The sequence below is a fragment of the Gorilla gorilla genome, chromosome 20, assembly GCF_029281585.2.
Source record: "Gorilla gorilla gorilla isolate KB3781 chromosome 20, NHGRI_mGorGor1-v2.1_pri, whole genome shotgun sequence".
In the NCBI taxonomy this organism is placed as follows: Eukaryota; Metazoa; Chordata; class Mammalia; order Primates; family Hominidae; genus Gorilla; species Gorilla gorilla.
The window spans coordinates 43114921-43142177 of NC_073244.2; the positions used below are offsets into that span (position 1 = coordinate 43114921).

General features: G+C 56.5%; 5 pseudogenes; all 5 read right to left on the reverse strand.

The window, feature by feature from the left end:
• Window positions 1-564: 564 nt before the first annotated feature.
• Window positions 565-1430, reverse strand: LOC134757736 (neurotrophin-4-like; annotated as a pseudogene).
• Window positions 1431-6726: 5296 nt separating this feature from the next.
• LOC134757737 (neurotrophin-4-like) lies at window positions 6727-7592 on the reverse strand (annotated as a pseudogene).
• A 5291-nt stretch (window positions 7593-12883) lies between these two features.
• Window positions 12884-13749, reverse strand: LOC134757738 (neurotrophin-4-like; annotated as a pseudogene).
• Window positions 13750-19027: 5278 nt separating this feature from the next.
• On the reverse strand, window positions 19028-20873 carry LOC134757670 (neurotrophin-4-like; annotated as a pseudogene).
• Window positions 20874-25178: 4305 nt separating this feature from the next.
• On the reverse strand, window positions 25179-27024 carry LOC134757671 (neurotrophin-4-like; annotated as a pseudogene).
• Window positions 27025-27257: the final 233 nt, after the last annotated feature.

Consider the following 27257-nt stretch of genomic DNA (forward strand, 5'->3'; position numbering starts at 1 on the left):
CTGCCCCCGAGGCCGCAGCCTCGGAGGACATTATCTGGACTTAGTCCCTTTCCCGCGATGCCATCAAGCTGGACAATTTTAAGGTCTGTTTCTTTCCCAATGTAGGGTATAGGTTGGCACAGGGAAGAGGGCTAGAAACCTGACTTGAGCTCCCCGCCCAGGGCTGAACTCTCCAGCATCCTGATCGCTTCTCATTCAACCTTGCTTATACTCCCCGTGTGATCGGTAGCTCTTTATCTCAAAACAGAATATTCGAAGCCAACCCCTGCCTGCTCTCACCAAGTAAGATTTCTCATTTGAACCCCAGCTCCCAGATACTTAAAGGCCTTCCGTAGACCATGTCCTCAAGGTCCCCTGGCCATCTGCTTGCATGTTCCAGTTTCTCTCCTCCCCCATGCACATCGTGAAATGTGCCCTCCCACTCCCCAGGATGAGCAAGGTGGTGTCCTCTGTGACAGAGCAGTCAGCAACTTAACACCAAAGGTCACCAATGATCAAATCCATGAGAGTTGATCCGAGGAGTTATGTATTAGGGCTACGAAAGAGTAAACACTCAGTAAATAGTGGCTATTATTATTATTATCATCATCATCATGATTACCCTCAAGTTCCCCCGGGAGAGCTCCTATTCAACCTTCAAAACCCCACGTTGGTGCACCCATCCTACAGAGATTGAGCTCAAATTCAGAGAGTTGTGATTTTGCCATGATTTGATGAGTTCCCCAACTGGGGTCCGTCCGTAGAGCAGCTGGGCCAACCCTGACGTCTCTCAGCATCCAGCTCTGTTCTTTTTCTGCCTGACCAGTTCCTGGGTATAAGTCTCAGGCCCGGCCAGTCCGGCTGAGGAGTGTGCAGACACAGGCAGTGCCAGTTTGAATCCATCGCCAGTCCACACGGCCCTGGGCATCAGCGGTCAATGCCCGCACATAGGACTGCTTGGCCTTGCACTCAGACACCCAGTGCCCCCCGGTCCACACCCCGGCGGCAGCCTCTCCACCTACCCCTGGGCCACCTTCTTCAGAGTTATCGGCCTCGAAGCAGGTGACAAAGAAGTGTTGGCGGAGGGAACTGCCGCCAGCTGCAGGCACCTCGCCCAACACCTCCACCTCGAGCACAACCAAGTCCACAGCGGTCCGGGGGTCTGTCACCCAGCCAGTGACTGCATCGCACACGGCCAGCTCACCCTGATGACTCGCCGGCGAAGTATCGCTGACCCCTCGCTGGCTGCGGTTGGCCCGGGTGCCTGCTGACTCCCGAAAGGCCCCAGTCTCCAGCAGGAAGAGCAGAGGGGGCCCGGCAGCGGCACCCCTAGACAGGACCACTCGGGGGAAAAGAAGGTCCCACTTTGTAGTAGGAAAAGGGGACAATGTCAAGGGTGGGGGTTAGGACTCCATTGACACAGCGGGGAGGAAGAAAATGAGGGGGATGCAGAGGGAGCCTGGGGGAGCGGGAGCATCTCTCAGAGCACATGGAAACAGGGAAAAGGAGGCTGGGATTAGAGAAGAGGATAAACACTTCAGTGGGGACAGAAGTTTGGAACCCCAGGGGAGGCCTGCCTGCCAGGATTATGGGGAAGCCCTTGCTCTAGAAGTTTGGGGGACTCCATGTACAGGACTTGCATCACACCCAACTTGTAGATTAAGAATAAATATTCAACAACTACAGGTCAGGCACTATGGCTCACACCTGTAGTCCCAGCACTTTGGGAGGCTGAGGCGGGTGGATGACTTGAGGTCAGGAGTTCGAGAGCAGCCTGGCCAACACTGTGAAATCACATCTCTACTGATAATACCAAAATTAGCTGGGCGTGGTGCTGCGCTCCTGTAATCCCACCACTTTGGGAGGCCGAGGCGGGCGGATCATGTGGTCAGGGGATCGAGACCTTCCTGGCTAACACGGTGAAACCCCGTCTCTACTAAAAATACAAAAACTTATCTGGGCTTGGTCGCGGGCCCCTGTAGTCCAAGCTACTTGGGAGGCTGAGACAGGAGAATGGAGTGAACCTAGGAGGGGGAGCTTGCAGTGAGCAGAGATTGCGCCACTGCACTCCAGCCTCCACGACAGAGCGAGACTCCATCGCAAAAAAAAAAAAAAAAAAAAGAAAGAAAAAGAAAACAGGGTGGAGATGGAGGATGACCTCCAGCTCAGGGGGTGTCCATGGTCTGGCCTTCTGTGGGGAGAAGGAAGGCCACATGATCTGTGTGGCCCAGGTGGCAGGGCCTCAGCCTTCTAAGCCGAGCTCCCTCTTCCTCCCTCTGACGTTGGCACTGGCAGTGCAGGTGGGGCGGAGGGGGGCGCGGCTTGGGGACCTGAATGGGATGAATGGGCCAAGGGGGATGTCATCTCTTCCATTCTCCTTCATCCACTGCCTCTCCCTTCCCCTCCTCCCCCCCCCCCCCCCCCACCCCCACCCCCCGGTCCATCTACCTCCCATCCCAGCCAGGAGCGGTCACCTAAGTAGAAAAGGGGCCACTGGAAAGGGGGCGGGGCCTTGACTCTTGGGTACCCTGCGCTTGAAGAAGAACTCTGGGAAGGGGTTTTTCAGGGAGTTGGCCCCTTCCCCACCTGGCTGTATAACCTTCCTGTTCTTTTCTTCCCCTAACCGGTTGCCGCTCCCTCTCCTGAGATGTCAGGAAAGAGGGGGCCACCTGCGTCCTCCACAGTGGTCCCCGAAGCCTGGGGTTCCCAGCCCCAGAGCTCAGAGGTGAAGGAGGTGCTACAGCTCTGGTGACCACTGGTTGTTTCCCAGTCTTCTCCACGCCACCCTTTCCCAAAACAACGAAACAAAACAAAACAAACAAACAAAATTGGGCCTGGCGCAGTGGTTCATGCCTGTAATCCCAGCACTTTGGGAAGCCGAGACGGGCGGATCACAAAGTCAGGAGATCAAGACTATCCTGGCTAACACGGGGAAACCCCGTCTCTACTAAAAAATACAACAAATTAGCCAGGCGTCCTGGTGGGCGCCTGTAGTCCCAGCTACTTGGGAGGCCGAGGCAGGAGAATGGCAGGAACCCGGGAGGCGGATCTTGCAGTGAGCCGAGATCGCGCCACTGCAGTCCAGTCTCAACAACAGAGCGAGACTCCGTCTCAAAAAAAAAAAAAAAAAAAAAAAAAAATTGATTGGAACATCCTCCAAGATGCAAGACTCTCAGTTCCTCAGAGTTCTACAGGAAGGATGGCAGAGTGCAGTTGCCCAGAGTTGAAGTCCCATCTCTGCCATTTGTTGGCTGTGTGACCAGGCACAAATCATTAATTTCTCTGAGCCTGTATTTTACCATCTGTTGCTATTGAGTAATAGTAGTTGACTATTTTCTATTTTTATTTTTATTTTATTTTATTTCATTTTTTTTTTTTTTTTGAGACGGAGTCTCGCCCTGTCACCCAGGCTGGAGTGCAGTGGCGTGATCTCGGCTCACTGCACCTATGCTTCCCGGGTTCAAGCGATTCTCCTGCCTCAGCTTCCTGAGTAGCTGGGACTACAGGCGCGCACCACCACACCCAGCTAATTTTTTTTTTTTTTTTAGTAGAGACAGGGTTTCACCATGTTGGCCAGGCTGGTCTCGAAGTCCTGAACTCAGGTGATGCACCCGCCTCGGCCTCCCAAAGTGCTGGGATTGCAGGCATGAGCCACTGCGCCTGGCCGAACATTTTTAATGTTTATATTATTATTATTATTATTATTATTACTTTTTGAGATGGAGCTTTGTTTTTGTTGCCCAGGCTGAAGCGCAATGGCGGGATCTTGCTCACTGCAACCTCCGCCTCCTAGGATCAAGAGATTCTCCTGCCTAAGCCTCCCAAGTACCTGGGAGTATAGGCATGCACCACCACGCCCGACGATATTTTGTATTTTTAGTAGAGATGGGGTTTCTCCATGTTGGTCAGGCTGGTCTGGAACCCCTCACCTCAGCTGATCCACCCACCGCAGCCTCCGACAATTACAGGCGTGAGCCACCGCGCCCAGCCGTCCACCCTGTTTTCTACCAGAGTTCTGTACTGTGACTCTGTAGAAAATGGTTTGGAAGCTGGACCCACCCTGTGTGTGTGTGGTTGCCCTGAGCCCACAGAAAGACACCTCCAGAGTGCGGATTGAGAAGCCTTTGTTGTGGGAGGATCGGGGTGTCTGAGGGCCCCGGGAGTCGGGATGGGCTTGGAAGGCTGGGGGGAGGGGCCTTTGAGGAAGAGGAGGCCTGGAAGCGGGGGTCATCGCAGGTCAAGGGGTGGTCCTTGGGACCCCCGCAGTCAGTGGTGCCGCGGCGGCAGCGTGCACATTGACAGCTGAGAGCCACGGCGTAGGAGACCACGGGGTTCACGCCGCGCGGGCAGCCAGGGAGCCGGATGGACTCGAAGCGCACATCGCGGTAGTTGCACACCACCTGAGGCAGGGGCGGCAGGACCCCCTGCAGCACGCGGGTCTGGAAGCCGTGTGAGTGGGGGAATGAGCTTGTGCCTGGGGCCGGCGCCTCAGCTGAGCTCCCCAGCTGCCCCCACAGGTCTCAGACTCAGGAGTCCAGGAAGCCCTCTGTTCCTGCCCTCCCACACCCCATTCCGCAGCCCCTGACCAGAGAGGCAGACCACCCTTCCTCCCCGGCTGCCTCTGTGGGTCTGGCCCTGAGGTGGCAGCACCTGCCCCGGCTCCGGGCAGCTCACCATGGTGGGGCAGTAGCCGGCACAGATGGTGGTGTTGACGGTGATGCACACGGGGCAGCCCTCCTTCTCGACAGCCAGGGTGGCAATTGATGGGGCGGCACCGTGGCCGAAGCGGCTCCTTGGATGCCCATGTCCCGCCCATGCTCAGCAGCAGCAACAGCAGCAGCCCCTGGGGCAAGGACACTGCTTCACCCGGGTCTGAGACCGCAGCCCCGAGTCCTGGCCTTCCCATCCCGCGTGGTACACCACCCACAAAGACCCAGAGACCCTTCCCGGCATCTCCTATTCAGGACCCACCACCCCGACACCTGCCTTTCAGAGCCCACCCCACAGCCCAGAGGACCTGAGATACCCCAACATTTCAGATCCCCACCCTCAGGAACTGCCCCACCTGAAGCTTACTGGGGGTCACGCTCCTCCAGAAAGAGGCCTCCTTCCACAGCTCACACTGGTCTGCCCCTTCTCATGCCAGTGATGGCCTGGAAGGAGGTGGAAGGTGCCCAGGGGCCCTGCAGTCTTTCCTGGAACATCTCCATCTTTGGTGCCTGGAAATGTGGATCTACCCTACCTTTGACATGTCTCTCTCTTAGCGGGATATCTTCCGCAAGCACTGGGAATGTGGACATGGAAAGTAAATTGAGTCTCCGTGGGGGAGTGAGACAGGGAGTGAGGGGTGTTGGACGCGGCACGGGAACCCGGCCGGAGTCAGCGGACCCAATGGGCTGCTCTCTCTCAGATACAGTTCCCCTTCCTCCCTCCAGGGGGCGCCAGGGAACACAGGGCCCTCACTGGCCCTGGGGACTGGGTGACGTCAGGGGTGAGCCTCTTGTGATTGGCTCCCTCACCCTGCGTAAGGTCAAAGGGAAGAAAGGACAACCCCCGACCACAGGAGCCACTGTGGCTCTGGCCCATTGTGCCGGCCTTCGGGCCCTCAGGGAGGCGAGGGTGCGAGAGCCTCGAGTTCGAGGCCGACCTCCTCCAAAAAAACTTTCTTTTTATCGTTCCCTATATAACAACAAACCATAAAGGGAGGACGCCTTGATAGGAAGAAATGACATCTTCCTAAGTGTTTTTAAATTACTTCAATGTATCTTTTTTTTTTTTTTGGGAGACCGAGCCTCGCTCGGTCCTCGGGGGACCTCCCTGCCTCTCAGCCATGGCGGTTGTCACCTGTGGTAAACAGAATGGCGGGAGCAAGTGGGATGTCCCACTACTCGGGCTGAGGCAGGAGAATCACAGGAACCTAGGAGGTGGAACCTCCTCGCCCAGGAGGGGCGCGGCTTCGGACTTAGTTTCTGCCCAATGAGAGAGGGCCTCCCCGTGACTGTGCTGCCAGGTTAGCCACTTGACCCTGGTGCCCCCAACGAGGGATTCAGCCCGAGCCCCACCTCTCCCTTAGGGACCTCCGCCCACTCTACCCTCAAGCCAGGATGCCCGGAGCGCTCCCCGGAAATGCGTGTGCTTCAGGTGATTTAACTGATCATTGAATAGGCCCGCAGGAGGTGTGTCCTGCCCCCGAGGCCGCAGCCTCGGAGGACATTATCTGGACTTAGTCCCTTTCCCGCGATGCCATCAAGCTGGACAATTTTAAGGTCTGTTTCTTTCCCAATGTAGGGTATAGGTTGGCACAGGGAAGAGGGCTAGAAACCTGACTTGAGCTCCCCGCCCAGGGCTGAACTCTCCAGCATCCTGATCGCTTCTCATTCAACCTTGCTTATACTCCCCGTGTGATCGGTAGCTCTTTATCTCAAAACAGAATATTCGAAGCCAACCCCTGCCTGCTCTCACCAAGTAAGATTTCTCATTTGAACCCCAGCTCCCAGATACTTAAAGGCCTTCCGTAGACCATGTCCTCAAGGTCCCCTGGCCATCTGCTTGCATGTTCCAGTTTCTCTCCTCCCCCATGCACATCGTGAAATGTGCCCTCCCACTCCCCAGGATGAGCAAGGTGGTGTCCTCTGTGACAGAGCAGTCAGCAACTTAACACCAAAGGTCACCAATGATCAAATCCATGAGAGTTGATCCGAGGAGTTATGTATTAGGGCTACGAAAGAGTAAACACTCAGTAAATAGTGGCTATTATTATTATTATCATCATCATCATGATTACCCTCAAGTTCCCCCGGGAGAGCTCCTATTCAACCTTCAAAACCCCACGTTGGTGCACCCATCCTACAGAGATTGAGCTCAAATTCAGAGAGTTGTGATTTTGCCATGATTTGATGAGTTCCCCAACTGGGGTCCGTCCGTAGAGCAGCTGGGCCAACCCTGACGTCTCTCAGCATCCAGCTCTGTTCTTTTTCTGCCTGACCAGTTCCTGGGTATAAGTCTCAGGCCCGGCCAGTCCGGCTGAGGAGTGTGCAGACACAGGCAGTGCCAGTTTGAATCCATCGCCAGTCCACACGGCCCTGGGCATCAGCGGTCAATGCCCGCACATAGGACTGCTTGGCCTTGCACTCAGACACCCAGTGCCCCCCGGTCCACACCCCGGCGGCAGCCTCTCCACCTACCCCTGGGCCACCTTCTTCAGAGTTATCGGCCTCGAAGCAGGTGACAAAGAAGTGTTGGCGGAGGGAACTGCCGCCAGCTGCAGGCACCTCGCCCAACACCTCCACCTCGAGCACAACCAAGTCCACAGCGGTCCGGGGGTCTGTCACCCAGCCAGTGACTGCATCGCACACGGCCAGCTCACCCTGATGACTCGCCGGCGAAGTATCGCTGACCCCTCGCTGGCTGCGGTTGGCCCGGGTGCCTGCTGACTCCCGAAAGGCCCCAGTCTCCAGCAGGAAGAGCAGAGGGGGCCCGGCAGCGGCACCCCTAGACAGGACCACTCGGGGGAAAAGAAGGTCCCACTTTGTAGTAGGAAAAGGGGACAATGTCAAGGGTGGGGGTTAGGACTCCATTGACACAGCGGGGAGGAAGAAAATGAGGGGGATGCAGAGGGAGCCTGGGGGAGCGGGAGCATCTCTCAGAGCACATGGAAACAGGGAAAAGGAGGCTGGGATTAGAGAAGAGGATAAACACTTCAGTGGGGACAGAAGTTTGGAACCCCAGGGGAGGCCTGCCTGCCAGGATTATGGGGAAGCCCTTGCTCTAGAAGTTTGGGGGACTCCATGTACAGGACTTGCATCACACCCAACTTGTAGATTAAGAATAAATATTCAACAACTACAGGTCAGGCACTATGGCTCACACCTGTAGTCCCAGCACTTTGGGAGGCTGAGGCGGGTGGATGACTTGAGGTCAGGAGTTCGAGAGCAGCCTGGCCAACACTGTGAAATCACATCTCTACTGATAATACCAAAATTAGCTGGGCGTGGTGCTGCGCTCCTGTAATCCCACCACTTTGGGAGGCCGAGGCGGGCGGATCATGTGGTCAGGGGATCGAGACCTTCCTGGCTAACACGGTGAAACCCCGTCTCTACTAAAAATACAAAAACTTATCTGGGCTTGGTCGCGGGCCCCTGTAGTCCAAGCTACTTGGGAGGCTGAGACAGGAGAATGGAGTGAACCTAGGAGGGGGAGCTTGCAGTGAGCAGAGATTGCGCCACTGCACTCCAGCCTCCACGACAGAGCGAGACTCCATCGCAAAAAAAAAAAAAAAAAAAGAAAGAAAAAGAAAACAGGGTGGAGATGGAGGATGACCTCCAGCTCAGGGGGTGTCCATGGTCTGGCCTTCTGTGGGGAGAAGGAAGGCCACATGATCTGTGTGGCCCAGGTGGCAGGGCCTCAGCCTTCTAAGCCGAGCTCCCTCTTCCTCCCTCTGACGTTGGCACTGGCAGTGCAGGTGGGGCGGAGGGGGGCGCGGCTTGGGGACCTGAATGGGATGAATGGGCCAAGGGGGATGTCATCTCTTCCATTCTCCTTCATCCACTGCCTCTCCCTTCCCCTCCTCCCCCCCCCCCCCCCCACCCCCACCCCCCGGTCCATCTACCTCCCATCCCAGCCAGGAGCGGTCACCTAAGTAGAAAAGGGGCCACTGGAAAGGGGGCGGGGCCTTGACTCTTGGGTACCCTGCGCTTGAAGAAGAACTCTGGGAAGGGGTTTTTCAGGGAGTTGGCCCCTTCCCCACCTGGCTGTATAACCTTCCTGTTCTTTTCTTCCCCTAACCGGTTGCCGCTCCCTCTCCTGAGATGTCAGGAAAGAGGGGGCCACCTGCGTCCTCCACAGTGGTCCCCGAAGCCTGGGGTTCCCAGCCCCAGAGCTCAGAGGTGAAGGAGGTGCTACAGCTCTGGTGACCACTGGTTGTTTCCCAGTCTTCTCCACGCCACCCTTTCCCAAAACAACAAAACAAAACAAAACAAACAAACAAAATTGGGCCTGGCGCAGTGGTTCATGCCTGTAATCCCAGCACTTTGGGAAGCCGAGACGGGCGGATCACAAAGTCAGGAGATCAAGACTATCCTGGCTAACACGGGGAAACCCCGTCTCTACTAAAAAATACAACAAATTAGCCAGGCGTCCTGGTGGGCGCCTGTAGTCCCAGCTACTTGGGAGGCCGAGGCAGGAGAATGGCAGGAACCCGGGAGGCGGATCTTGCAGTGAGCCGAGATCGCGCCACTGCAGTCCAGTCTCAACAACAGAGCGAGACTCCGTCTCAAAAAAAAAAAAAAAAAAAAAAATTGATTGGAACATCCTCCAAGATGCAAGACTCTCAGTTCCTCAGAGTTCTACAGGAAGGATGGCAGAGTGCAGTTGCCCAGAGTTGAAGTCCCATCTCTGCCATTTGTTGGCTGTGTGACCAGGCACAAATCATTAATTTCTCTGAGCCTGTATTTTACCATCTGTTGCTATTGAGTAATAGTAGTTGACTATTTTCTATTTTTATTTTTATTTTATTTTTTTTTTTTTTTTTTTTTTTTTTTGAGACGGAGTCTCGCCCTGTCACCCAGGCTGGAGTGCAGTGGCGTGATCTCGGCTCACTGCACCTATGCTTCCCGGGTTCAAGCGATTCTCCTGCCTCAGCTTCCTGAGTAGCTGGGACTACAGGCGCGCACCACCACACCCAGCTAATTTTTTTTTTTTTTTTAGTAGAGACAGGGTTTCACCATGTTGGCCAGGCTGGTCTCGAAGTCCTGAACTCAGGTGATGCACCCGCCTCGGCCTCCCAAAGTGCTGGGATTGCAGGCATGAGCCACTGCGCCTGGCCGAACATTTTTAATGTTTATATTATTATTATTATTATTATTATTACTTTTTGAGATGGAGCTTTGTTTTTGTTGCCCAGGCTGAAGCGCAATGGCGGGATCTTGCTCACTGCAACCTCCGCCTCCTAGGATCAAGAGATTCTCCTGCCTAAGCCTCCCAAGTACCTGGGAGTATAGGCATGCACCACCACGCCCGACGATATTTTGTATTTTTAGTAGAGATGGGGTTTCTCCATGTTGGTCAGGCTGGTCTGGAACCCCTCACCTCAGCTGATCCACCCACCGCAGCCTCCGACAATTACAGGCGTGAGCCACCGCGCCCAGCCGTCCACCCTGTTTTCTACCAGAGTTCTGTACTGTGACTCTGTAGAAAATGGTTTGGAAGCTGGACCCACCCTGTGTGTGTGTGGTTGCCCTGAGCCCACAGAAAGACACCTCCAGAGTGCGGATTGAGAAGCCTTTGTTGTGGGAGGATCGGGGTGTCTGAGGGCCCCGGGAGTCGGGATGGGCTTGGAAGGCTGGGGGGAGGGGCCTTTGAGGAAGAGGAGGCCTGGAAGCGGGGGTCATCGCAGGTCAAGGGGTGGTCCTTGGGACCCCCGCAGTCAGTGGTGCCGCGGCGGCAGCGTGCACATTGACAGCTGAGAGCCACGGCGTAGGAGACCACGGGGTTCACGCCGCGCGGGCAGCCAGGGAGCCGGATGGACTCGAAGCGCACATCGCGGTAGTTGCACACCACCTGAGGCAGGGGCGGCAGGACCCCCTGCAGCACGCGGGTCTGGAAGCCGTGTGAGTGGGGGAATGAGCTTGTGCCTGGGGCCGGCGCCTCAGCTGAGCTCCCCAGCTGCCCCCACAGGTCTCAGACTCAGGAGTCCAGGAAGCCCTCTGTTCCTGCCCTCCCACACCCCATTCCGCAGCCCCTGACCAGAGAGGCAGACCACCCTTCCTCCCCGGCTGCCTCTGTGGGTCTGGCCCTGAGGTGGCAGCACCTGCCCCGGCTCCGGGCAGCTCACCATGGTGGGGCAGTAGCCGGCACAGATGGTGGTGTTGACGGTGATGCACACGGGGCAGCCCTCCTTCTCGACAGCCAGGGTGGCAATTGATGGGGCGGCACCGTGGCCGAAGCGGCTCCTTGGATGCCCATGTCCCGCCCATGCTCAGCAGCAGCAACAGCAGCAGCCCCTGGGGCAAGGACACTGCTTCACCCGGGTCTGAGACCGCAGCCCCGAGTCCTGGCCTTCCCATCCCGCGTGGTACACCACCCACAAAGACCCAGAGACCCTTCCCGGCATCTCCTATTCAGGACCCACCACCCCGACACCTGCCTTTCAGAGCCCACCCCACAGCCCAGAGGACCTGAGATACCCCAACATTTCAGATCCCCACCCTCAGGAACTGCCCCACCTGAAGCTTACTGGGGGTCACGCTCCTCCAGAAAGAGGCCTCCTTCCACAGCTCACACTGGTCTGCCCCTTCTCATGCCAGTGATGGCCTGGAAGGAGGTGGAAGGTGCCCAGGGGCCCTGCAGTCTTTCCTGGAACATCTCCATCTTTGGTGCCTGGAAATGTGGATCTACCCTACCTTTGACATGTCTCTCTCTTAGCGGGATATCTTCCGCAAGCACTGGGAATGTGGACATGGAAAGTAAATTGAGTCTCCGTGGGGGAGTGAGACAGGGAGTGAGGGGTGTTGGACGCGGCACGGGAACCCGGCCGGAGTCAGCGGACCCAATGGGCTGCTCTCTCTCAGATACAGTTCCCCTTCCTCCCTCCAGGGGGCGCCAGGGAACACAGGGCCCTCACTGGCCCTGGGGACTGGGTGACGTCAGGGGTGAGCCTCTTGTGATTGGCTCCCTCACCCTGCGTAAGGTCAAAGGGAAGAAAGGACAACCCCCGACCCCAGGAGCCACTGTGGCTCTGGCCCATTGTGCCGGCCTTCGGGCCCTCAGGGAGGCGAGGGTGCGAGAGCCTCGAGTTCGAGGCCGACCTCCTCCAAAAAAACTTTCTTTTTATCGTTCCCTATATAACAACAAACCATAAAGGGAGGACGCCTTGATAGGAAGAAATGACATCTTCCTAAGTGTTTTTAAATTACTTCAATGTATCTTTTTTTTTTTTTTGGGAGACCGAGCCTCGCTCGGTCCTCGGGGGACCTCCCTGCCTCTCAGCCATGGCGGTTGTCACCTGTGGTAAACAGAATGGCGGGAGCAAGTGGGATGTCCCACTACTCGGGCTGAGGCAGGAGAATCACAGGAACCTAGGAGGTGGAACCTCCTCGCCCAGGAGGGGCGCGGCTTCGGACTTAGTTTCTGCCCAATGAGAGAGGGCCTCCCCGTGACTGTGCTGCCAGGTTAGCCACTTGACCCTGGTGCCCCCAACGAGGGATTCAGCCCGAGCCCCACCTCTCCCTTAGGGACCTCCGCCCACTCTACCCTCAAGCCAGGATGCCCGGAGCGCTCCCCGGAAATGCGTGTGCTTCAGGTGATTTAACTGATCATTGAATAGGCCCGCAGGAGGTGTGTCCTGCCCCCGAGGCCGCAGCCTCGGAGGACATTATCTGGACTTAGTCCCTTTCCCGCGATGCCATCAAGCTGGACAATTTTAAGGTCTGTTTCTTTCCCAATGTAGGGTATAGGTTGGCACAGGGAAGAGGGCTAGAAACCTGACTTGAGCTCCCCGCCCAGGGCTGAACTCTCCAGCATCCTGATCGCTTCTCATTCAACCTTGCTTATACTCCCCGTGTGATCGGTAGCTCTTTATCTCAAAACAGAATATTCGAAGCCAACCCCTGCCTGCTCTCACCAAGTAAGATTTCTCATTTGAACCCCAGCTCCCAGATACTTAAAGGCCTTCCGTAGACCATGTCCTCAAGGTCCCCTGGCCATCTGCTTGCATGTTCCAGTTTCTCTCCTCCCCCATGCACATCGTGAAATGTGCCCTCCCACTCCCCAGGATGAGCAAGGTGGTGTCCTCTGTGACAGAGCAGTCAGCAACTTAACACCAAAGGTCACCAATGATCAAATCCATGAGAGTTGATCCGAGGAGTTATGTATTAGGGCTACGAAAGAGTAAACACTCAGTAAATAGTGGCTATTATTATTATTATCATCATCATCATGATTACCCTCAAGTTCCCCCGGGAGAGCTCCTATTCAACCTTCAAAACCCCACGTTGGTGCACCCATCCTACAGAGATTGAGCTCAAATTCAGAGAGTTGTGATTTTGCCATGATTTGATGAGTTCCCCAACTGGGGTCCGTCCGTAGAGCAGCTGGGCCAACCCTGACGTCTCTCAGCATCCAGCTCTGTTCTTTTTCTGCCTGACCAGTTCCTGGGTATAAGTCTCAGGCCCGGCCAGTCCGGCTGAGGAGTGTGCAGACACAGGCAGTGCCAGTTTGAATCCATCGCCAGTCCACACGGCCCTGGGCATCAGCGGTCAATGCCCGCACATAGGACTGCTTGGCCTTGCACTCAGACACCCAGTGCCCCCCGGTCCACACCCCGGCGGCAGCCTCTCCACCTACCCCTGGGCCACCTTCTTCAGAGTTATCGGCCTCGAAGCAGGTGACAAAGAAGTGTTGGCGGAGGGAACTGCCGCCAGCTGCAGGCACCTCGCCCAACACCTCCACCTCGAGCACAACCAAGTCCACAGCGGTCCGGGGGTCTGTCACCCAGCCAGTGACTGCATCGCACACGGCCAGCTCACCCTGATGACTCGCCGGCGAAGTATCGCTGACCCCTCGCTGGCTGCGGTTGGCCCGGGTGCCTGCTGACTCCCGAAAGGCCCCAGTCTCCAGCAGGAAGAGCAGAGGGGGCCCGGCAGCGGCACCCCTAGACAGGACCACTCGGGGGAAAAGAAGGTCCCACTTTGTAGTAGGAAAAGGGGACAATGTCAAGGGTGGGGGTTAGGACTCCATTGACACAGCGGGGAGGAAGAAAATGAGGGGGATGCAGAGGGAGCCTGGGGGAGCGGGAGCATCTCTCAGAGCACATGGAAACAGGGAAAAGGAGGCTGGGATTAGAGAAGAGGATAAACACTTCAGTGGGGACAGAAGTTTGGAACCCCAGGGGAGGCCTGCCTGCCAGGATTATGGGGAAGCCCTTGCTCTAGAAGTTTGGGGGACTCCATGTACAGGACTTGCATCACACCCAACTTGTAGATTAAGAATAAATATTCAACAACTACAGGTCAGGCACTATGGCTCACACCTGTAGTCCCAGCACTTTGGGAGGCTGAGGCGGGTGGATGACTTGAGGTCAGGAGTTCGAGAGCAGCCTGGCCAACACTGTGAAATCACATCTCTACTGATAATACCAAAATTAGCTGGGCGTGGTGCTGCGCTCCTGTAATCCCACCACTTTGGGAGGCCGAGGCGGGCGGATCATGTGGTCAGGGGATCGAGACCTTCCTGGCTAACACGGTGAAACCCCGTCTCTACTAAAAATACAAAAACTTATCTGGGCTTGGTCGCGGGCCCCTGTAGTCCAAGCTACTTGGGAGGCTGAGACAGGAGAATGGAGTGAACCTAGGAGGGGGAGCTTGCAGTGAGCAGAGATTGCGCCACTGCACTCCAGCCTCCACGACAGAGCGAGACTCCATCGCAAAAAAAAAAAAAAAAAGAAAGAAAAAGAAAACAGGGTGGAGATGGAGGATGACCTCCAGCTCAGGGGGTGTCCATGGTCTGGCCTTCTGTGGGGAGAAGGAAGGCCACATGATCTGTGTGGCCCAGGTGGCAGGGCCTCAGCCTTCTAAGCCGAGCTCCCTCTTCCTCCCTCTGACGTTGGCACTGGCAGTGCAGGTGGGGCGGAGGGGGGCGCGGCTTGGGGACCTGAATGGGATGAATGGGCCAAGGGGGATGTCATCTCTTCCATTCTCCTTCATCCACTGCCTCTCCCTTCCCCCCCACCCCCCCACCCCCACCCCCCGGTCCATCTACCTCCCATCCCAGCCAGGAGCGGTCACCTAAGTAGAAAAGGGGCCACTGGAAAGGGGGCGGGGCCTTGACTCTTGGGTACCCTGCGCTTGAAGAAGAACTCTGGGAAGGGGTTTTTCAGGGAGTTGGCCCCTTCCCCACCTGGCTGTATAACCTTCCTGTTCTTTTCTTCCCCTAACCGGTTGCCGCTCCCTCTCCTGAGATGTCAGGAAAGAGGGGGCCACCTGCGTCCTCCACAGTGGTCCCCGAAGCCTGGGGTTCCCAGCCCCAGAGCTCAGAGGTGAAGGAGGTGCTACAGCTCTGGTGACCACTGGTTGTTTCCCAGTCTTCTCCACGCCACCCTTTCCCAAAACAACAAAACAAAACAAAACAAACAAACAAAATTGGGCCTGGCGCAGTGGTTCATGCCTGTAATCCCAGCACTTTGGGAAGCCGAGACGGGCGGATCACAAAGTCAGGAGATCAAGACTATCCTGGCTAACACGGGGAAACCCCGTCTCTACTAAAAAATACAACAAATTAGCCAGGCGTCCTGGTGGGCGCCTGTAGTCCCAGCTACTTGGGAGGCCGAGGCAGGAGAATGGCAGGAACCCGGGAGGCGGATCTTGCAGTGAGCCGAGATCGCGCCACTGCAGTCCAGTCTCAACAACAGAGCGAGACTCCGTCTCAAAAAAAAAAAAAAAAAAAAAAATTGATTGGAACATCCTCCAAGATGCAAGACTCTCAGTTCCTCAGAGTTCTACAGGAAGGATGGCAGAGTGCAGTTGCCCAGAGTTGAAGTCCCATCTCTGCCATTTGTTGGCTGTGTGACCAGGCACAAATCATTAATTTCTCTGAGCCTGTATTTTACCATCTGTTGCTATTGAGTAATAGTAGTTGACTATTTTCTATTTTTATTTTTATTTTATTTTTTTTTTTTTTTTTTTTTTTTTTGAGACGGAGTCTCGCCCTGTCACCCAGGCTGGAGTGCAGTGGCGTGATCTCGGCTCACTGCACCTATGCTTCCCGGGTTCAAGCGATTCTCCTGCCTCAGCTTCCTGAGTAGCTGGGACTACAGGCGCGCACCACCACACCCAGCTAATTTTTTTTTTTTTTTTAGTAGAGACAGGGTTTCACCATGTTGGCCAGGCTGGTCTCGAAGTCCTGAACTCAGGTGATGCACCCGCCTCGGCCTCCCAAAGTGCTGGGATTGCAGGCATGAGCCACTGCGCCTGGCCGAACATTTTTAATGTTTATATTATTATTATTATTATTATTATTACTTTTTGAGATGGAGCTTTGTTTTTGTTGCCCAGGCTGAAGCGCAATGGCGGGATCTTGCTCACTGCAACCTCCGCCTCCTAGGATCAAGAGATTCTCCTGCCTAAGCCTCCCAAGTACCTGGGAGTATAGGCATGCACCACCACGCCCGACGATATTTTGTATTTTTAGTAGAGATGGGGTTTCTCCATGTTGGTCAGGCTGGTCTGGAACCCCTCACCTCAGCTGATCCACCCACCGCAGCCTCCGACAATTACAGGCGTGAGCCACCGCGCCCAGCCGTCCACCCTGTTTTCTACCAGAGTTCTGTACTGTGACTCTGTAGAAAATGGTTTGGAAGCTGGACCCACCCTGTGTGTGTGTGGTTGCCCTGAGCCCACAGAAAGACACCTCCAGAGTGCGGATTGAGAAGCCTTTGTTGTGGGAGGATCGGGGTGTCTGAGGGCCCCGGGAGTCGGGATGGGCTTGGAAGGCTGGGGGGAGGGGCCTTTGAGGAAGAGGAGGCCTGGAAGCGGGGGTCATCGCAGGTCAAGGGGTGGTCCTTGGGACCCCCGCAGTCAGTGGTGCCGCGGCGGCAGCGTGCACATTGACAGCTGAGAGCCACGGCGTAGGAGACCACGGGGTTCACGCCGCGCGGGCAGCCAGGGAGCCGGATGGACTCGAAGCGCACATCGCGGTAGTTGCACACCACCTGAGGCAGGGGCGGCAGGACCCCCTGCAGCACGCGGGTCTGGAAGCCGTGTGAGTGGGGGAATGAGCTTGTGCCTGGGGCCGGCGCCTCAGCTGAGCTCCCCAGCTGCCCCCACAGGTCTCAGACTCAGGAGTCCAGGAAGCCCTCTGTTCCTGCCCTCCCACACCCCATTCCGCAGCCCCTGACCAGAGAGGCAGACCACCCTTCCTCCCCGGCTGCCTCTGTGGGTCTGGCCCTGAGGTGGCAGCACCTGCCCCGGCTCCGGGCAGCTCACCATGGTGGGGCAGTAGCCGGCACAGATGGTGGTGTTGACGGTGATGCACACGGGGCAGCCCTCCTTCTCGACAGCCAGGGTGGCAATTGATGGGGCGGCACCGTGGCCGAAGCGGCTCCTTGGATGCCCATGTCCCGCCCATGCTCAGCAGCAGCAACAGCAGCAGCCCCTGGGGCAAGGACACTGCTTCACCCGGGTCTGAGACCGCAGCCCCGAGTCCTGGCCTTCCCATCCCGCGTGGTACACCACCCACAAAGACCCAGAGACCCTTCCCGGCATCTCCTATTCAGGACCCACCACCCCGACACCTGCCTTTCAGAGCCCACCCCACAGCCCAGAGGACCTGAGATACCCCAACATTTCAGATCCCCACCCTCAGGAACTGCCCCACCTGAAGCTTACTGGGGGTCACGCTCCTCCAGAAAGAGGCCTCCTTCCACAGCTCACACTGGTCTGCCCCTTCTCATGCCAGTGATGGCCTGGAAGGAGGTGGAAGGTGCCCAGGGGCCCTGCAGTCTTTCCTGGAACATCTCCATCTTTGGTGCCTGGAAATGTGGATCTACCCTACCTTTGACATGTCTCTCTCTTAGCGGGATATCTTCCGCAAGCACTGGGAATGTGGACATGGAAAGTAAATTGAGTCTCCGTGGGGGAGTGAGACAGGGAGTGAGGGGTGTTGGACGCGGCACGGGAACCCGGCCGGAGTCAGCGGACCCAATGGGCTGCTCTCTCTCAGATACAGTTCCCCTTCCTCCCTCCAGGGGGCGCCAGGGAACACAGGGCCCTCACTGGCCCTGGGGACTGGGTGACGTCAGGGGTGAGCCTCTTGTGATTGGCTCCCTCACCCTGCGTAAGGTCAAAGGGAAGAAAGGACAACCCCCGACCCCAGGAGCCACTGTGGCTCTGGCCCATTGTGCCGGCCTTCGGGCCCTCAGGGAGGCGAGGGTGCGAGAGCCTCGAGTTCGAGGCCGACCTCCTCCAAAAAAACTTTCTTTTTATCGTTCCCTATATAACAACAAACCATAAAGGGAGGACGCCTTGATAGGAAGAAATGACATCTTCCTAAGTGTTTTTAAATTACTTCAATGTATCTTTTTTTTTTTTTGGGAGACCGAGCCTCGCTCGGTCCTCGGGGGACCTCCCTGCCTCTCAGCCATGGCGGTTGTCACCTGTGGTAAACAGAATGGCGGGAGCAAGTGGGATGTCCCACTACTCGGGCTGAGGCAGGAGAATCACAGGAACCTAGGAGGTGGAACCTCCTCGCCCAGGAGGGGCGCGGCTTCGGACTTAGTTTCTGCCCAATGAGAGAGGGCCTCCCCGTGACTGTGCTGCCAGGTTAGCCACTTGACCCTGGTGCCCCCAACGAGGGATTCAGCCCGAGCCCCACCTCTCCCTTAGGGACCTCCGCCCACTCTACCCTCAAGCCAGGATGCCCGGAGCGCTCCCCGGAAATGCGTGTGCTTCAGGTGATTTAACTGATCATTGAATAGGCCCGCAGGAGGTGTGTCCTGCCCCCGAGGCCGCAGCCTCGGAGGACATTATCTGGACTTAGTCCCTTTCCCGCGATGCCATCAAGCTGGACAATTTTAAGGTCTGTTTCTTTCCCAATGTAGGGTATAGGTTGGCACAGGGAAGAGGGCTAGAAACCTGACTTGAGCTCCCCGCCCAGGGCTGAACTCTCCAGCATCCTGATCGCTTCTCATTCAACCTTGCTTATACTCCCCGTGTGATCGGTAGCTCTTTATCTCAAAACAGAATATTCGAAGCCAACCCCTGCCTGCTCTCACCAAGTAAGATTTCTCATTTGAACCCCAGCTCCCAGATACTTAAAGGCCTTCCGTAGACCATGTCCTCAAGGTCCCCTGGCCATCTGCTTGCATGTTCCAGTTTCTCTCCTCCCCCATGCACATCGTGAAATGTGCCCTCCCACTCCCCAGGATGAGCAAGGTGGTGTCCTCTGTGACAGAGCAGTCAGCAACTTAACACCAAAGGTCACCAATGATCAAATCCATGAGAGTTGATCCGAGGAGTTATGTATTAGGGCTACGAAAGAGTAAACACTCAGTAAATAGTGGCTATTATTATTATTATCATCATCATCATGATTACCCTCAAGTTCCCCCGGGAGAGCTCCTATTCAACCTTCAAAACCCCACGTTGGTGCACCCATCCTACAGAGATTGAGCTCAAATTCAGAGAGTTGTGATTTTGCCATGATTTGATGAGTTCCCCAACTGGGGTCCGTCCGTAGAGCAGCTGGGCCAACCCTGACGTCTCTCAGCATCCAGCTCTGTTCTTTTTCTGCCTGACCAGTTCCTGGGTATAAGTCTCAGGCCCGGCCAGTCCGGCTGAGGAGTGTGCAGACACAGGCAGTGCCAGTTTGAATCCATCGCCAGTCCACACGGCCCTGGGCATCAGCGGTCAATGCCCGCACATAGGACTGCTTGGCCTTGCACTCAGACACCCAGTGCCCCCCGGTCCACACCCCGGCGGCAGCCTCTCCACCTACCCCTGGGCCACCTTCTTCAGAGTTATCGGCCTCGAAGCAGGTGACAAAGAAGTGTTGGCGGAGGGAACTGCCGCCAGCTGCAGGCACCTCGCCCAACACCTCCACCTCGAGCACAACCAAGTCCACAGCGGTCCGGGGGTCTGTCACCCAGCCAGTGACTGCATCGCACACGGCCAGCTCACCCTGATGACTCGCCGGCGAAGTATCGCTGACCCCTCGCTGGCTGCGGTTGGCCCGGGTGCCTGCTGACTCCCGAAAGGCCCCAGTCTCCAGCAGGAAGAGCAGAGGGGGCCCGGCAGCGGCACCCCTAGACAGGACCACTCGGGGGAAAAGAAGGTCCCACTTTGTAGTAGGAAAAGGGGACAATGTCAAGGGTGGGGGTTAGGACTCCATTGACACAGCGGGGAGGAAGAAAATGAGGGGGATGCAGAGGGAGCCTGGGGGAGCGGGAGCATCTCTCAGAGCACATGGAAACAGGGAAAAGGAGGCTGGGATTAGAGAAGAGGATAAACACTTCAGTGGGGACAGAAGTTTGGAACCCCAGGGGAGGCCTGCCTGCCAGGATTATGGGGAAGCCCTTGCTCTAGAAGTTTGGGGGACTCCATGTACAGGACTTGCATCACACCCAACTTGTAGATTAAGAATAAATATTCAACAACTACAGGTCAGGCACTATGGCTCACACCTGTAGTCCCAGCACTTTGGGAGGCTGAGGCGGGTGGATGACTTGAGGTCAGGAGTTCGAGAGCAGCCTGGCCAACACTGTGAAATCACATCTCTACTGATAATACCAAAATTAGCTGGGCGTGGTGCTGCGCTCCTGTAATCCCACCACTTTGGGAGGCCGAGGCGGGCGGATCATGTGGTCAGGGGATCGAGACCTTCCTGGCTAACACGGTGAAACCCCGTCTCTACTAAAAATACAAAAACTTATCTGGGCTTGGTCGCGGGCCCCTGTAGTCCAAGCTACTTGGGAGGCTGAGACAGGAGAATGGAGTGAACCTAGGAGGGGGAGCTTGCAGTGAGCAGAGATTGCGCCACTGCACTCCAGCCTCCACGACAGAGCGAGACTCCATCGCAAAAAAAAAAAAAAAAAGAAAGAAAAAGAAAACAGGGTGGAGATGGAGGATGACCTCCAGCTCAGGGGGTGTCCATGGTCTGGCCTTCTGTGGGGAGAAGGAAGGCCACATGATCTGTGTGGCCCAGGTGGCAGGGCCTCAGCCTTCTAAGCCGAGCTCCCTCTTCCTCCCTCTGACGTTGGCACTGGCAGTGCAGGTGGGGCGGAGGGGGGCGCGGCTTGGGGACCTGAATGGGATGAATGGGCCAAGGGGGATGTCATCTCTTCCATTCTCCTTCATCCACTGCCTCTCCCTTCCCCCCCACCCCCCCACCCCCACCCCCCGGTCCATCTACCTCCCATCCCAGCCAGGAGCGGTCACCTAAGTAGAAAAGGGGCCACTGGAAAGGGGGCGGGGCCTTGACTCTTGGGTACCCTGCGCTTGAAGAAGAACTCTGGGAAGGGGTTTTTCAGGGAGTTGGCCCCTTCCCCACCTGGCTGTATAACCTTCCTGTTCTTTTCTTCCCCTAACCGGTTGCCGCTCCCTCTCCTGAGATGTCAGGAAAGAGGGGGCCACCTGCGTCCTCCACAGTGGTCCCCGAAGCCTGGGGTTCCCAGCCCCAGAGCTCAGAGGTGAAGGAGGTGCTACAGCTCTGGTGACCACTGGTTGTTTCCCAGTCTTCTCCACGCCACCCTTTCCCAAAACAACAAAACAAAACAAAACAAACAAACAAAATTGGGCCTGGCGCAGTGGTTCATGCCTGTAATCCCAGCACTTTGGGAAGCCGAGACGGGCGGATCACAAAGTCAGGAGATCAAGACTATCCTGGCTAACACGGGGAAACCCCGTCTCTACTAAAAAATACAACAAATTAGCCAGGCGTCCTGGTGGGCGCCTGTAGTCCCAGCTACTTGGGAGGCCGAGGCAGGAGAATGGCAGGAACCCGGGAGGCGGATCTTGCAGTGAGCCGAGATCGCGCCACTGCAGTCCAGTCTCAACAACAGAGCGAGGCTCCGTCTCAAAAAAAAAAAAAAAAAAAAAAAATTGATTGGAACATCCTCCAAGATGCAAGACTCTCAGTTCCTCAGAGTTCTACAGGAAGGATGGCAGAGTGCAGTTGCCCAGAGTTGAAGTCCCATCTCTGCCATTTGTTGGCTGTGTGACCAGGCACAAATCATTAATTTCTCTGAGCCTGTATTTTACCATCTGTTGCTATTGAGTAATAGTAGTTGACTATTTTCTATTTTTATTTTTATTTTATTTTATTTCATTTTTTTTTTTTTTTGAGACGGAGTCTCGCCCTGTCACCCAGGCTGGAGTGCAGTGGCGTGATCTCGGCTCACTGCACCTATGCTTCCCGGGTTCAAGCGATTCTCCTGCCTCAGCTTCCTGAGTAGCTGGGACTACAGGCGCGCACCACCACACCCAGCTAATTTTTTTTTTTTTTTAGTAGAGACAGGGTTTCACCATGTTGGCCAGGCTGGTCTCGAAGTCCTGAACTCAGGTGATGCACCCGCCTCGGCCTCCCAAAGTGCTGGGATTGCAGGCATGAGCCACTGCGCCTGGCCGAACATTTTTAATGTTTATATTATTATTATTATTATTATTATTATTATTACTTTTTGAGATGGAGCTTTGTTTTTGTTGCCCAGGCTGAAGCGCAATGGCGGGATCTTGCTCACTGCAACCTCCGCCTCCTAGGATCAAGAGATTCTCCTGCCTAAGCCTCCCAAGTACCTGGGAGTATAGGCATGCACCACCACGCCCGACGATATTTTGTATTTTTAGTAGAGATGGGGTTTCTCCATGTTGGTCAGGCTGGTCTGGAACCCCTCACCTCAGCTGATCCACCCACCGCAGCCTCCGACAATTACAGGCGTGAGCCACCGCGCCCAGCCGTCCACCCTGTTTTCTACCAGAGTTCTGTACTGTGACTCTGTAGAAAATGGTTTGGAAGCTGGACCCACCCTGTGTGTGTGTGGTTGCCCTGAGCCCACAGAAAGACACCTCCAGAGTGCGGATTGAGAAGCCTTTGTTGTGGGAGGATCGGGGTGTCTGAGGGCCCCGGGAGTCGGGATGGGCTTGGAAGGCTGGGGGGAGGGGCCTTTGAGGAAGAGGAGGCCTGGAAGCGGGGGTCATCGCAGGTCAAGGGGTGGTCCTTGGGACCCCCGCAGTCAGTGGTGCCGCGGCGGCAGCGTGCACATTGACAGCTGAGAGCCACGGCGTAGGAGACCACGGGGTTCACGCCGCGCGGGCAGCCAGGGAGCCGGATGGACTCGAAGCGCACATCGCGGTAGTTGCACACCACCTGAGGCAGGGGCGGCAGGACCCCCTGCAGCACGCGGGTCTGGAAGCCGTGTGAGTGGGGGAATGAGCTTGTGCCTGGGGCCGGCGCCTCCGCTGAGCTCCCCAGCTGCCCCCACAGGTCTCAGACTCAGGAGTCCAGGAAGCCCTCTGTTCCTGCCCTCCCACACCCCATTCCGCAGCCCCTGACCAGAGAGGCAGACCACCCTTCCTCCCCGGCTGCCTCTGTGGGTCTGGCCCTGAGGTGGCAGCACCTGCCCCGGCTCCGGGCAGCTCACCATGGTGGGGCAGTAGCCGGCACAGATGGTGGTGTTGACGGTGATGCACACGGGGCAGCCCTCCTTCTCGACAGCCAGGGTGGCAATTGATGGGGCGGCACCGTGGCCGAAGCGGCTCCTTGGATGCCCATGTCCCGCCCATGCTCAGCAGCAGCAACAGCAGCAGCCCCTGGGGCAAGGACACTGCTTCACCCGGGTCTGAGACCGCAGCCCCGAGTCCTGGCCTTCCCATCCCGCGTGGTACACCACCCACAAAGACCCAGAGACCCTTCCCGGCATCTCCTATTCAGGACCCACCACCCCGACACCTGCCTTTCAGAGCCCACCCCACAGCCCAGAGGACCTGAGATACCCCAACATTTCAGATCCCCACCCTCAGGAACTGCCCCACCTGAAGCTTACTGGGGGTCACGCTCCTCCAGAAAGAGGCCTCCTTCCACAGCTCACACTGGTCTGCCCCTTCTCATGCCAGTGATGGCCTGGAAGGAGGTGGAAGGTGCCCAGGGGCCCTGCAGTCTTTCCTGGAACATCTCCATCTTTGGTGCCTGGAAATGTGGATCTACCCTACCTTTGACATGTCTCTCTCTTAGCGGGATATCTTCCGCAAGCACTGGGAATGTGGACATGGAAAGTAAATTGAGTCTCCGTGGGGGAGTGAGACAGGGAGTGAGGGGTGTTGGACGCGGCACGGGAACCCGGCCGGAGTCAGCGGACCCAATGGGCTGCTCTCTCTCAGATACAGTTCCCCTTCCTCCCTCCAGGGGGCGCCAGGGAACACAGGGCCCTCACTGGCCCTGGGGACTGGGTGACGTCAGGGGTGAGCCTCTTGTGATTGGCTCCCTCACCCTGCGTAAGGTCAAAGGGAAGAAAGGACAACCCCCGACCCCAGGAGCCACTGTGGCTCTGGCCCATTGTGCCGGCCTTCGGGCCCTCAGGGAGGCGAGGGTGCGTAGAGCCTCGAGTTCGAGGCCGACCTCCTCCAAAAAAACTTTCTTTTTATCGTTCCCTATATAACAACAAACCATAAAGGGAGGACGCCTTGATAGGAAGAAATGACATCTTCCTAAGTGTTTTTAAATTACTTCAATGTATCTTTTTTTTTTTTTTGGGAGACCGAGCCTCGCTCGGTCCTCGGGGGACCTCCCTGCCTCTCAGCCATGGCGGTTGTCACCTGTGGTAAACAGAATGGCGGGAGCAAGTGGGATGTCCCACTACTCGGGCTGAGGCAGGAGAATCACAGGAACCTAGGAGGTGGAACCTCCTCGCCCAGGAGGGGCGCGGCTTCGGACTTAGTTTCTGCCCAATGAGAGAGGGCCTCCCCGTGACTGTGCTGCCAGGTTAGCCACTTGACCCTGGTGCCCCCAACGAGGGATTCAGCCCGAGCCCCACCTCTCCCTTAGGGACCTCCGCCCACTCTACCCTCAAGCCAGGATGCCCGGAGCGCTCCCCGGAAATGCGTGTGCTTCAGGTGATTTAACTGATCATTGAATAGGCCCGCAGGAGGTGTGTCCTGCCCCCGAGGCCGCAGCCTCGGAGGACATTATCTGGACTTAGTCCCTTTCCCGCGATGCCATCAAGCTGGACAATTTTAAGGTCTGTTTCTTTCCCAATGTAGGGTATAGGTTGGCACAGGGAAGAGGGCTAGAAACCTGACTTGAGCTCCCCGCCCAGGGCTGAACTCTCCAGCATCCTGATCGCTTCTCATTCAACCTTGCTTATACTCCCCGTGTGATCGGTAGCTCTTTATCTCAAAACAGAATATTCGAAGCCAACCCCTGCCTGCTCTCACCAAGTAAGATTTCTCATTTGAACCCCAGCTCCCAGATACTTAAAGGCCTTCCGTAGACCATGTCCTCAAGGTCCCCTGGCCATCTGCTTGCATGTTCCAGTTTCTCTCCTCCCCCATGCACATCGTGAAATGTGCCCTCCCACTCCCCAGGATGAGCAAGGTGGTGTCCTCTGTGACAGAGCAGTCAGCAACTTAACACCAAAGGTCACCAATGATCAAATCCATGAGAGTTGATCCGAGGAGTTATGTATTAGGGCTACGAAAGAGTAAACACTCAGTAAATAGTGGCTATTATTATTATTATCATCATCATCATGATTACCCTCAAGTTCCCCCGGGAGAGCTCCTATTCAACCTTCAAAACCCCACGTTGGTGCACCCATCCTACAGAGATTGAGCTCAAATTCAGAGAGTTGTGATTTTGCCATGATTTGATGAGTTCCCCAACTGGGGTCCGTCCGTAGAGCAGCTGGGCCAACCCTGACGTCTCTCAGCATCCAGCTCTGTTCTTTTTCTGCCTGACCAGTTCCTGGGTATAAGTCTCAGGCCCGGCCAGTCCGGCTGAGGAGTGTGCAGACACAGGCAGTGCCAGTTTGAATCCATCGCCAGTCCACACGGCCCTGGGCATCAGCGGTCAATGCCCGCACATAGGACTGCTTGGCCTTGCACTCAGACACCCAGTGCCCCCCGGTCCACACCCCGGCGGCAGCCTCTCCACCTACCCCTGGGCCACCTTCTTCAGAGTTATCGGCCTCGAAGCAGGTGACAAAGAAGTGTTGGCGGAGGGAACTGCCGCCAGCTGCAGGCACCTCGCCCAACACCTCCACCTCGAGCACAACCAAGTCCACAGCGGTCCGGGGGTCTGTCACCCAGCCAGTGACTGCATCGCACACGGCCAGCTCACCCTGATGACTCGCCGGCGAAGTATCGCTGACCCCTCGCTGGCTGCGGTTGGCCCGGGTGCCTGCTGACTCCCGAAAGGCCCCAGTCTCCAGCAGGAAGAGCAGAGGGGGCCCGGCAGCGGCACCCCTAGACAGGACCACTCGGGGGAAAAGAAGGTCCCACTTTGTAGTAGGAAAAGGGGACAATGTCAAGGGTGGGGGTTAGGACTCCATTGACACAGCGGGGAGGAAGAAAATGAGGGGGATGCAGAGGGAGCCTGGGGGAGCGGGAGCATCTCTCAGAGCACATGGAAACAGGGAAAAGGAGGCTGGGATTAGAGAAGAGGATAAACACTTCAGTGGGGACAGAAGTTTGGAACCCCAGGGGAGGCCTGCCTGCCAGGATTATGGGGAAGCCCTTGCTCTAGAAGTTTGGGGGACTCCATGTACAGGACTTGCATCACACCCAACTTGTAGATTAAGAATAAATATTCAACAACTACAGGTCAGGCACTATGGCTCACACCTGTAGTCCCAGCACTTTGGGAGGCTGAGGCGGGTGGATGACTTGAGGTCAGGAGTTCGAGAGCAGCCTGGCCAACACTGTGAAATCACATCTCTACTGATAATACCAAAATTAGCTGGGCGTGGTGCTGCGCTCCTGTAATCCCACCACTTTGGGAGGCCGAGGCGGGCGGATCATGTGGTCAGGGGATCGAGACCTTCCTGGCTAACACGGTGAAACCCCGTCTCTACTAAAAATACAAAAACTTATCTGGGCTTGGTCGCGGGCCCCTGTAGTCCAAGCTACTTGGGAGGCTGAGACAGGAGAATGGAGTGAACCTAGGAGGGGGAGCTTGCAGTGAGCAGAGATTGCGCCACTGCACTCCAGCCTCCACGACAGAGCGAGACTCCATCGCAAAAAAAAAAAAAAAAAGAAAGAAAAAGAAAACAGGGTGGAGATGGAGGATGACCTCCAGCTCAGGGGGTGTCCATGGTCTGGCCTTCTGTGGGGAGAAGGAAGGCCACATGATCTGTGTGGCCCAGGTGGCAGGGCCTCAGCCTTCTAAGCCGAGCTCCCTCTTCCTCCCTCTGACGTTGGCACTGGCAGTGCAGGTGGGGCGGAGGGGGGCGCGGCTTGGGGACCTGAATGGGATGAATGGGCCAAGGGGGATGTCATCTCTTCCATTCTCCTTCATCCACTGCCTCTCCCTTCCCCCCCACCCCCCCACCCCCACCCCCCGGTCCATCTACCTCCCATCCCAGCCAGGAGCGGTCACCTAAGTAGAAAAGGGGCCACTGGAAAGGGGGCGGGGCCTTGACTCTTGGGTACCCTGCGCTTGAAGAAGAACTCTGGGAAGGGGTTTTTCAGGGAGTTGGCCCCTTCCCCACCTGGCTGTATAACCTTCCTGTTCTTTTCTTCCCCTAACCGGTTGCCGCTCCCTCTCCTGAGATGTCAGGAAAGAGGGGGCCACCTGCGTCC